This window comes from Glycine max, chromosome 18 (assembly GCF_000004515.6).
Source record: "Glycine max cultivar Williams 82 chromosome 18, Glycine_max_v4.0, whole genome shotgun sequence".
NCBI lineage: Eukaryota > Viridiplantae > Streptophyta > Magnoliopsida > Fabales > Fabaceae > Glycine > Glycine max.
The window spans coordinates 8,024,523-8,035,387 of NC_038254.2; the positions used below are offsets into that span (position 1 = coordinate 8,024,523).

General features: G+C 37.0%; 1 pseudogene; it reads right to left on the reverse strand.

Annotated features, from left to right (window-relative positions):
• Positions 1-240: 240 nt before the first annotated feature.
• LOC100788963 (uncharacterized) lies at positions 241-5,788 on the reverse strand (annotated as a pseudogene).
• Between the last annotated feature and the right edge of the window lie 5,077 nt (positions 5,789-10,865).

Below are 10,865 nucleotides of genomic sequence, written 5' to 3' on the forward strand. Positions count from 1 at the left end.
ATTCCTCAATACTACAAGGAAAATGACTTTTACCTACAGTCAAAATCTATCATTAGAAGTTCAAAATTCGTAGGTAGATGTATAAAGGACTTTGTCCTACAGACGTTTTTTGTGTCAACTTTGAGGGGGTATACAGTGACAACTAATAGTCTGTCACTATAGGCTTTACCTACAGATATATTTTTACCTATAGTCAAAATTTAACTATCACTATAGGTAACACCTACTATTCGAAATGTGTAGGTAAAAGATATTAATTTATACCTATAATCTCTAACTGTAGGTAAAAGTCAATTTACTTGTACCTACGGTCTTCTATAGGTAAATGTCATATAATAATAATAAAACTAATTCTTAATTACACTTTGTTGATCAGTCTTTCCTGTACTAGGTGGCCCCACAACCATAATTAGACCAGGCTGAATGCCAGAGATGATTGCTTCAACCTGCTTGATAGGAACATTTCACACTATTATTAATATTTATCCAATACTCATAGATAGGGAATATAAATAAGAGGATAAAGACATAAAGTACATGTGGGGAAGTATATATGGGGGATTTTGATCACCTACAGTTGAACTGCAGCTAGAGAGAAAGGAAGAATAGGAAGGCCTCACAATTTTTTAAAATGTGTGAACCAAGTGCTTTTTTCCTTGCTCTCCTCAACTGCACCCACTGACAGAAAATACAAAGAAAACAGAAAGCCAACATGGCCAAAAAGAACTTTCCAATTTCTTTGCATATTAACAATGGAAATTTCTTTAAAACAACCATCAGCAAAACATCAACAAGTAATGGTAAACACAATCCTATTCTTTAATAAATTTAAGGGTAACATGAATCTACATTGTCACAAAATCATGGACTCCTTATTCTTGTCAAAACTTTTAAAATATATCATGGCACACTAATCATTCATTTCATATTACTGACGAGGCAACAGTATAAAGGGAAATAGGACATGACTTGTGATGCTAACTACACTACATACTTAATATGTACTGGATCAAGAAACACAAGCATTGTATTTTTGCATTCTACATGCATCAATTTAGGCATATGAATCAATTGGATTTTGGTCAAATACTCATATTCAACTATTGTGAGGAAAGCAGGGGGGCAAAGAAAGATTAAAAGAAAAATCATTATGCATGAAAAGTGACAATATATGATTGAGATCAAGAGCTGAATTCACCTGGGTGGGTGTAAATCGAACTGAATTTTGTTTAGGCTGATCTTGAGGATAGGGGCCAGGATCTGGAGGAGTATATGTCTCAATAATTAGTGCTTGAGGATAGGGGCCATGATCTTGAGGAGGAACTTGATTATCTGTATATGTAACTGTATTAAATATACAAATGCCAACTAATTCAATATGTGTGTGTGTGAGAGAGTGAAGATCCAAAATCAAGATTATTAAAAACAGAAGAGTCAAAAGTTACATCTTTTAATCACATACCTTACAGCAAACAAAATCTCTTAACTCCTCCGGAGAAAGAACAGACAATTTCTTGGACAGATTAGCACGTAAAAGTTGAAGGGAAGGAATATTAATCAGATATCTAGAGTACCATTTGGCTAAGGCTATAAGAAACTTGTATACCTTAAGGAGCATATCCTTTGGCAAGTTTGATCTTAATAACAGGGACCCACTGTGGATAGACAGTTGCACAAGACAGAAAGTGAATGAGAAACTTGTGATAGAAGACTAGACCAGTAGAAACCAATTGCAAAATTTACACTACAAATCTCTTAGATAGGTATATATGTCTTACCTTGCCACAGGTTACTTCCTAAATCATCTTCAACCCCATCTTTCTTGTACAGCTAAATAAAAAAATCATGTTAGGTGTTGCTAGTAGTATGAAAAAGTATCAACCAAATAAAATACAATAAACCCAAATAACAACTAATCATTCTTGTATATATATATGAATTTGTCTTTAATTCTATACAGGGCTCAGTTTAACATGATCATCTAGCTTTAAAGAAATTTGGTCTCTGCAAATTTCTATCGAGTAACTCATCTTTCCAATGAAAAAATATTTACATTTGATTTGAAATAGCAAAGCTTATAGTATAAATCAGCCCAATGAATGCTTTCAATCACACACATCTAATATGGTCTTTTGGTAGTAAGGTTTTGAAATAACTAAAGTATAACTATAAAGAATAATAAATGTAATCACCAAAGAGTTGTATCCTGAATCTTGTGTACTCTTAGGACAAGAATATATGTCCTGGCCACCATAATGGATTGATGAGCTAAGTTGACATGGTTGAAGTCTTTGTTCCTAATATATAGAACTCATATCCTTTTGTGCTGTGTTCTGAGTTTCACCATGATTTCCCATGCTGATGTAATCTGTATTAATAGAAAAGAAAATTTTTTAATCATTGCCAAAAATTTATAGAAACGTAACAAAACTTGAAAGTTGTAAGCAAGGTTTTAAAAAAGGTCTGCAACCACGATTTTGACGGCAACATCAAGATTTGTTGCAATATTGAGGAACGCGACAAAACCACAAATGCAACTGCAATTTAAAACTTTGCGTGTACGAAGAGTGTCTAAAAACATAGTACACTAACCAAATTTGGAGTTCCACCCTTCACTGGAACTTTTTCCACTCACTTCGGAGCACAGAGAACCTCTCCCTAACACCTGAATCATCACAACCAAGAAAAACCTCAGAGCTGTTTCAACATAGTCCATATGCAATGATGATGATGAAACGACAATATGACGAAGATGCTCACTGTTTGTTTCTTTTGTACATAAATTAAACTCGCTGAAAAGCTGAAATTGGATTTGCTAAATGACACATGAAGCATTAAATCACAGACCATTAGCAGCAGAACAACAAAGCCAGTAAAAATACAAAACAGAAACTTTCATGTAAAACATGAAATGCACATAACAAACACAGAGATTAAAATGAATTGAACTATGAAAAATCAAACCAAACAAACATCACACCTTAGGCGGTGGAGGAAACATAGATTCAAAAATCCCAGAAGCAGAAGATTTCTGGAACTGGTTAGACCCAAAGAGCTCAGAAGTGAAAGAAGAAGAAGAACCCAAAGTTACAAGCTAGCTGGTTACGTATAATAAGAGCAAAGTTGCTTAACAATTCTTTTAATGCTGCAGCATGTGTTTCTCTATTGTATTTATAAATGATTAATTGCACCGCTACTCTATTGTAAGATTGTGATTCACTCATTAATAATATTTACACCACTTATATTCACCTTTCTAATTTTCAAAGATCTAGACGCTGCAATATTAGTGACTTTCGGTTACTTACAATTTACAAATCACTAGTTTTAATTTATCCGATCCCAGCATAGGATGTGTCGCCCAAGGCTAACATGGGTTGCTTTAAATTCATCATACCTGCAGCAGGCATTTGAATTATTAGTTTAATAAAATAAATACTTTTTCTTATCGAATTTTTGTTTTAAACTTTTCAAGACAAGATCAATGTGAAATTGTTTCAGCAAAAATATTCAAACTATTCATACGGTACATGTACTAACTTTTTTAAGAGTTACTTTTTAAGTTGTTTTTTTTTTCAAAGGACTATTTTTAATAACTGTTTGGCCCAATTTTTACTTGTAAGTAACTTTTAAGCTCTAAAAAAGCTGGGCTAAACTGACTATAAAAAATACGTTTATTTCTTATGTTAGCTGCTAACAAATACCTTGTTTGTTTAACTCTTAAATTTTGAACTATATAATTGCTTCTTCTTTTTATGGGTTTTTCCACTAACGTCTTCCATGAGGTTAGAGTTAATTACATTTACATCCTTTTTAATTACAAAATTAAATTATCATTTAGATGACTCTTATTTTTATATTATTATTTTTAAGGGTACTAGCCTACTAGGTGTGTGGTCTGTACATAAAAATAGAATAAAATGACCATTCCTAGTGTCACTCTCGTTAGGTATGCTAAATTATAGAATGACAATACCATTTCATTTGTATGTTAAACTGCCTTATCAATTCTCTAAGTAGCACCAACTGACAATCATTAACCTGAAGCCAAATTCCAAACGGGCATATTTAGGATGGGATGACGGGTTGCTACAGTACATGTTCAGAGACAAGAATTGATGACTTTAGAAATTGCAAATTATTTTCTTCCTTTTGGTATTTTCTTTCATGATGACAAGTTTTTGCCAAAATTATACCTAGATGGATTGGATGGTTAGTGGATAAATGGATTGAATTGTCACCCCTATTGAACTGTGAACAATGAACCTATCTATTCTATCCTACCTTTTGTGAAAACTTAACTTTTACTTAGAAAGAATGGGAGAATTAATAAGGATCGAACTCTATACCACATAGTCATAGAGTAACATTCTGAAAAGCTTATGCTATCAGTGCACAGGAGGAATGATTTTATATCTAATCTAATAAGATAAATAAGTTTTATAACACATGCTTTGGAAAGAAGAAATAAAAACCGCACCTATATTATAAGACCATAACTGGTAAAAGCATAAAGTTTTAGTTAGGGAAACAACTGAAAAGAAGGAATTCTTACAGGAAAAGGTTCCAAGTTGATGCAATCCTACCCCGCAAGGGCATTGGATAGAAAACTCCAAGTAGATTGGGCCAGAGATGTAAGAGAAGGCCCTAGGGTTCTTATGAGCCTTAGGGTAGATTTCGGGCCCATGGGCTAAGTATGAGCCCACTTATCTTTGTAAATATTAGATTAAGGTTTCATTATTTTTGGGCCTTATATTTAGGGCTCCATAATGTAGGTAGGGTACCCTAGAAATATAGGATTTTTCAGCAGTTGTATTTTAGGGCACCTAGACTAGTTTTTGTATTAGGGGTAGTTTTGTAATTTCACATGCACTAAGTGGATATTTGAATTATGTGGTTGGAAATAAATTTAATTGAATTGGTAGAAGCCCAATCCAATTAAATTTTAGAGGGGGAGGTGAGCATTTGCTTACTACACCCCATTGCCACATCATATAGTCACACTTTGTGCATGTCCTTCATGCTTTTCATGCCTCATGACACCTAAGCACACTTAGTGGAGAATCTTGGAATTGATCTTGGATTAGTGGGCTGAACCATAACTAAAATTCACTAATCATAATTAGTGAAATTTTGGCTCCAAAGTTTGGCTCCACAAATTCAATTTCAAATTCAAGTGAAATTTGAATTTCCCTCCAATTTTGTGTGACACTTAGGCTATAAATAGAGGTCATGTGTGTGCATTTTTTTCAACTTTGATCATTTGAATATTAAACTTCAGATTTCAAAGCTCATTTAGAGCACAAAATTTCGTGCTCTTCTCTCCCTCTCCCTTCATTCATCTCCTTCTTCCTCCAAGCTCTTATCCATGGCCTCCTATGGTGGTGAGCTTCTTCTAGACTCATCTTCTCCTTGAAGTGGCGTCTCCTCTCTCTCTCCCTTTCTCCATTCCGCTGCCATTCCTTTGCTTCTTATAAGATGAATGAGTGAAATGAGCCTTTTCTGAATTTCAGTATAAATATACATATTGCAATAAACTGCATATGCATGAGTGAAATGAGCCTTTCCTGAATTTTATCTTCTTCTTCGTAGAGGTCACTGGTTCTCGAAACCAGCTTTCCCATACTCATCACGTAACATTTTGATGCTTTCATTGAGAGCCAATGACTGTCATACTAGCTTCAACTACCGCAACCCAAACCACCCGCTAAACAGAGCTCCCGTGGCTGCCTTCCATGGCTGCCATTCCAGCCCAAACCACCGCAGTCCATAGCATCCGCCAAACCATCTTGAACTTTCTCCCGCTAGCGAGGACCGCCTCGAGACCGCCCTGGCCAAACTCACCCTCAGTTAACTCAACCTCGCTGCTGTCGTCGACACCTTGGCCACCACCATCGACAACCTTCTTCAGCGACTAAGCCCCCGTAATCCCACTCCATATTTTTCATCTTATGCCCCTGTGCAAGCACCAGCCGCCATCATATCACCTCTGCCGTCCATGTCGACTCCACCGCCTATGCCACCTCCGCCGTCCATTCTGACTGCGCCTCCATGTCCTACACCCGTGCAACCATTCACCGCACCCTTGCTGACTCCACATCCCATGCCTGCTGCCTACCTCCCTGATCTCGAACACACGCGCGCCAGTGTTTCATGCAACAAGCTCGTCGGTACTGTTGCTCCGTATGACCGTGCAACAACTCCTAATGGTAAAGATCTCGAAGGGAGAAACATGATGTTGTTTAAGATAGGAACTGAATACCATGGACCTACCATGGTTGCATGCAAGCACCAACAAGTTGTTGACCAAGAGTAGTCTCGCCGGAACCGACCTTGGGATCCTGGTATTGATTTTAGAAGCCACTGTTTGAAGCCCCAACACCTTGAGGACAAGGTGTTTTTGATGGGCCTGGGAATGATACAGCTACACCACTAGGGGGGTCTGCAAGAAGTAAGGGCTATAAGGCCCAAAAGGGAGACTGCACCACCAGCCTACTTGAAGGATTACCTATAGCATGGTTAATAGGAAGCAAAACGTGCTTTTTAGATAAATAGGTTGTTAAAAAAGAATAATATTATTATCATTCTGTTAGGATATTTTGTGATTTTGTTTATCTTTTTGTTAGTGTTGTCGAGAGCTTGTCACCCAACACTTAGCCTTATATATGTACGAAGGTGCTTTCCTTTAGGAGGTAGTGAAAATAAAAATTGGACTTTCCTTTCTCCTTGCATTAAGAGGTTGGTCCTCGAATTCCAAGTGCTATCTTCTTCTCTTCTTCTTCTTCTTCAGGAGGTGATGGACCCTCGAAACCAGCTTTCCCATACTCAACACGTAACATTTTGGTGCTTTCATTGAGAGCCCATGGCTGCCATACCAGCTTTAACTACCGCAACCCACACCACCCACTAAATAGAGCTCCCATGGCTGCCATTCCAGCCCAAACCACCGTAGTCCACAGCACTTGCCAAATCACCTTGAACTTTCTCCCGCTAGCGAGGACCGCCTCGAGACTGCCCTGGCCAAACTCACCCTCAGTCAACTCAACCTCGTCGCTATCGTCGACACCTTGGTCACCACCATCGACAACTTTCTTCAGCGACTAAGCCCTCGCAATCCCACTCCACAATTTTCATCTTCTAAAGCAACTAGCAAGGAGCCTAGTAGAGATAGTAACAGAGGGTGCTACTAGAAGCAAAGGTAAAGAGAGCAATCACTAAACCTTCATACCTGAAGGATTATGTGATATGATCGTGGCTGAGATGACAATAGGAGGATTTGCAGAGTATTGATGTCGTCCAGCAGGGGGGCAGCAATAACCAATTCTGTTTTTGGTTTAGGATATTTCCTAGCATAGAATCCCAATTCTGTTAAGGAATTTCAGTATAAATATACATATTGTAATAAATTGTAGATGCATGAGTGAAATGAGCCTTTCCTGAATTTTATCTTCTTCCTAGAGGTCACTGATCCTCAAAACCAGCTCTTTAATTTCCTGCACGTATCATTCTCCATTCCCAACTTCCTTTCCTAATGTTGAATCCACCAACTAGTTTCCCTGCTAGCATAACAAGATTTATTATCCCTGGTCCTAACCATGATAAGAAGTGCAGTCCAAAATATTTCTATCTACCCAGAAAAAATATATAGAAAAAATAATCATAACTTATAATGAACCTTGCCGCTATCAATGATGTAAATCCGATAAAGAATGTGATTAGGAAACAAATGAATGAGATCTTATAGAATACATAATCAGCAAAGTAAGCCAGAAAAAGAGGAAGGATTTACTTGCCTCTTAGGTGGCCCTTGTGCTTGCACCTATTGTGAATGGCTGGGTCCCAGCCTTGGAAGTACGAAGATGCATAACTCTCCCTAATTCGCTTGTAATTTCGTCATATTTTTTATTCTCCTCCTGTAATATATATATAAAAAACAGTGAGGACTGATTTTTCACTGGAATTCCAAAGGACTATAAAATTCTTTATATGATGTTAGACAAGAGGAAATAAAAGAACAGCATAGAGGAACTCGTATGTGTAGGATCAATTCCTGCCACACATTTATAGCAAAAGCTTGAGCTATTATTTCTTTATTGCTTTACATCAAACAAATACAGAAACATCCTAATATTTTTGTTTTCCCAAAATTAAACAGAGATTCATCCTAGTAAATGAAGAACTGTATCAACATTTACCCAGAAAAACCCAGAGCAATCAAAGAACATTCATCCTTTTCTAGATTTTATTAAAATTGTTGACATCAATATTTTCAGACAAAAATATTTGGACATCCTCCTTATGATCTTAAGAACACAAAAAAAATTATCTCTCCAAAAATCGTCAGAGAAAAATAATGATCGATCCAGAGCACGAACATCCTCACTGGAAAGGCAGAGAATGAACATAGGGTTCAATCCATATTCTTCCAACAAAATTATCATAAAAAATTTTGAAAATTTTATGGGATACTACCAACCCATATATCAACATAAATCAACTACCTTTTTTTTTATTTTTAACATTCCAGAACACATTAATTAAAATAAAACAGAATGGATAGAAAACAGAGAACACTCAAACCTAAGTGAACACCTATCATTTTTTACCAAAATGCGTGTACCATTTAAGCTTCACAATGATATAGACATCACATTTCCTTCAACCAAATATCCTTTTTAATAACATAAGATGCATCCAAGATCAGATCAAAACACCAAAAATCAGAACAGGGCCAAATTTCTCGGTGCATGCGACACGGATCCTCCAAAATCAACATGCAACCACATATATCATCACTTGCATCCACGGATTCGAGCATCACCCATCAAGCAATTTGAAACTCATCAAGCACCAAGTAGAGGTGCTTAGGACTTGTGAAAAACTCATCAAGCAATTTGAACGCATCAACCACAAGCAATTTGAAGTGCAATGAAGACATAGTCAGGGCTTAGGACTGGTGGAAAATTATAATTATAACCCTTTTCGAAAAAGCCTAGTTCTTCAAACTTCAAACAGTGACAAACCAAGTAGATTTTCCATTATTTCCCTTGCTCACCTTAGTATGAGGGCGAGCCCTGGTGCAGCGGTAAAGTTGTGCCTTGGTGACTTGGGAGCAAATATATGAGTCTCGGCTTTACTTTACAAATTTTTCAAATTAAAAGGTGTAATAATGTATAGAATGCAATGAAGACATAGTCAGGGCTTAGGACTGGTGGAAAATTATAATTATAACCCTTTTCGAAAAAGCCTAGTTCTTCAAACTTCAAACAGTGGCAAACCAAGTAGATTTACCATTATTTCCCTTGCTCGCCTTACTAAGCTGTTGTTAGTTTAATTTACTTGGAAGAGAATGAAAGGAGTATATGGGAGCAAATATATGAGTCTCGGCTTTACTTTACAAATTTTTCAAATTAAAAGGTGTAATAATGTATAGAATAATTGAACACTGTAGGCGAAAGAGGAATTATCTTGACCTTAGTCGCTATAATCCTTACAGAAGGCACATCTTGAATCAAATTCCTTGATCCCTCTCTTGACCTTAGTGGTCAAAATAATCTTGCATATACGAGTAAGAGATAACTTTTAGGTTCTCTAAGTATTGATGAATACCATAAACTCAAGCTTTTACAAAGAGTGCAGTGCTCCTCTATCAATGCAGATGAAATTCAAGTTATCCAATCCCTCGAGCTGTAGTTCCTTCAGTTTCTGAAACCCTCCATTTTGAAAATGTAATCTTTCACCTACATAGGCCCTGGTCTGGATAACGAGGAACAACAAATTTGGCATATCTTTTATTGATTCTAATGGATCATTAGTTAACTTGAAGTACATCAAAGACAGTTTCACAAGATTTTGGAATCGTGGAATCCAATTTGGCAACTTTTTTAACTTTCCATTGAGGAAAAACTTCCTAAGTCCAACCGGGATCGACATAAACTTCATTGTTATCTATTGTATCAATAGGTAGTTTCTCCAAGAATTGCATCTCATTTATCGAGGAACATAAAGTATTTCCATGTTCTCCCTTAAAATTAGTGATGCTCAGACTCCTTAACTGCTTTAGCTTTCCTAACTCTCTGATCACCACTCCTTCATCATCCATTATCAGTGAAGATATCTTTTGTAGAGATGTCATGCCTCCAATACTATCCTTCTGATACGTGCAAGGAAAATAAGAAGGTTTCGAGGACCTATAGGACCTCCAAAGAACAAAGGGAATAAAGAAAAGGTAATTCTCATTCATATCTTGCTTGTTTATTACATATGTATTATTTATACTATCTCTTCTAGCAAATTCTGTTATCGTTTTGTGCCTAAGAGAATATAGTTTGTTATGCATGTCTCCTCTAGTATCGACAAGCGCCAAGCAAGAAGATCACGAAAGATTGCATGCTAAATTCCCTATCTCATCCTCAGACAAAGTCCCTGAGGTAAGATGGTCTCGTCACTACCCTTTTGGGCTTTTTTGCTCTTTGCACCTGCTCTGTTGCTGTTGCTCTGTTTTCAGCACCTTTTGCATTAGCTTCTATTTTCCCTTCAGCTGATTCTGCTTCCTTATCACTCCACGGCCCTTGGAAAAGCACCTTATCCCCAAGGTGAAAATCGTGGCAAAGTTGAGACCAATCCTCCCAAGAAGTGTCATCAGGAGATAGTCCCTGCCACTGGACTAAGACCTGCCAAGTCTCATTGGGTGAATCAGCCTTGCGATAATCCAGGATTGCCAAAGGGGCTACGATAGGCTGATGATCAATAATTTGGCCTGGTAAAGTGAGTGCAGTAACTTCAGGATCCCCTTTAAATGGTTTCAACATAGAACAATGAAAAACAGAGTGAATTTTCGCTTCTGGTGGCAGCTGCAATCGATA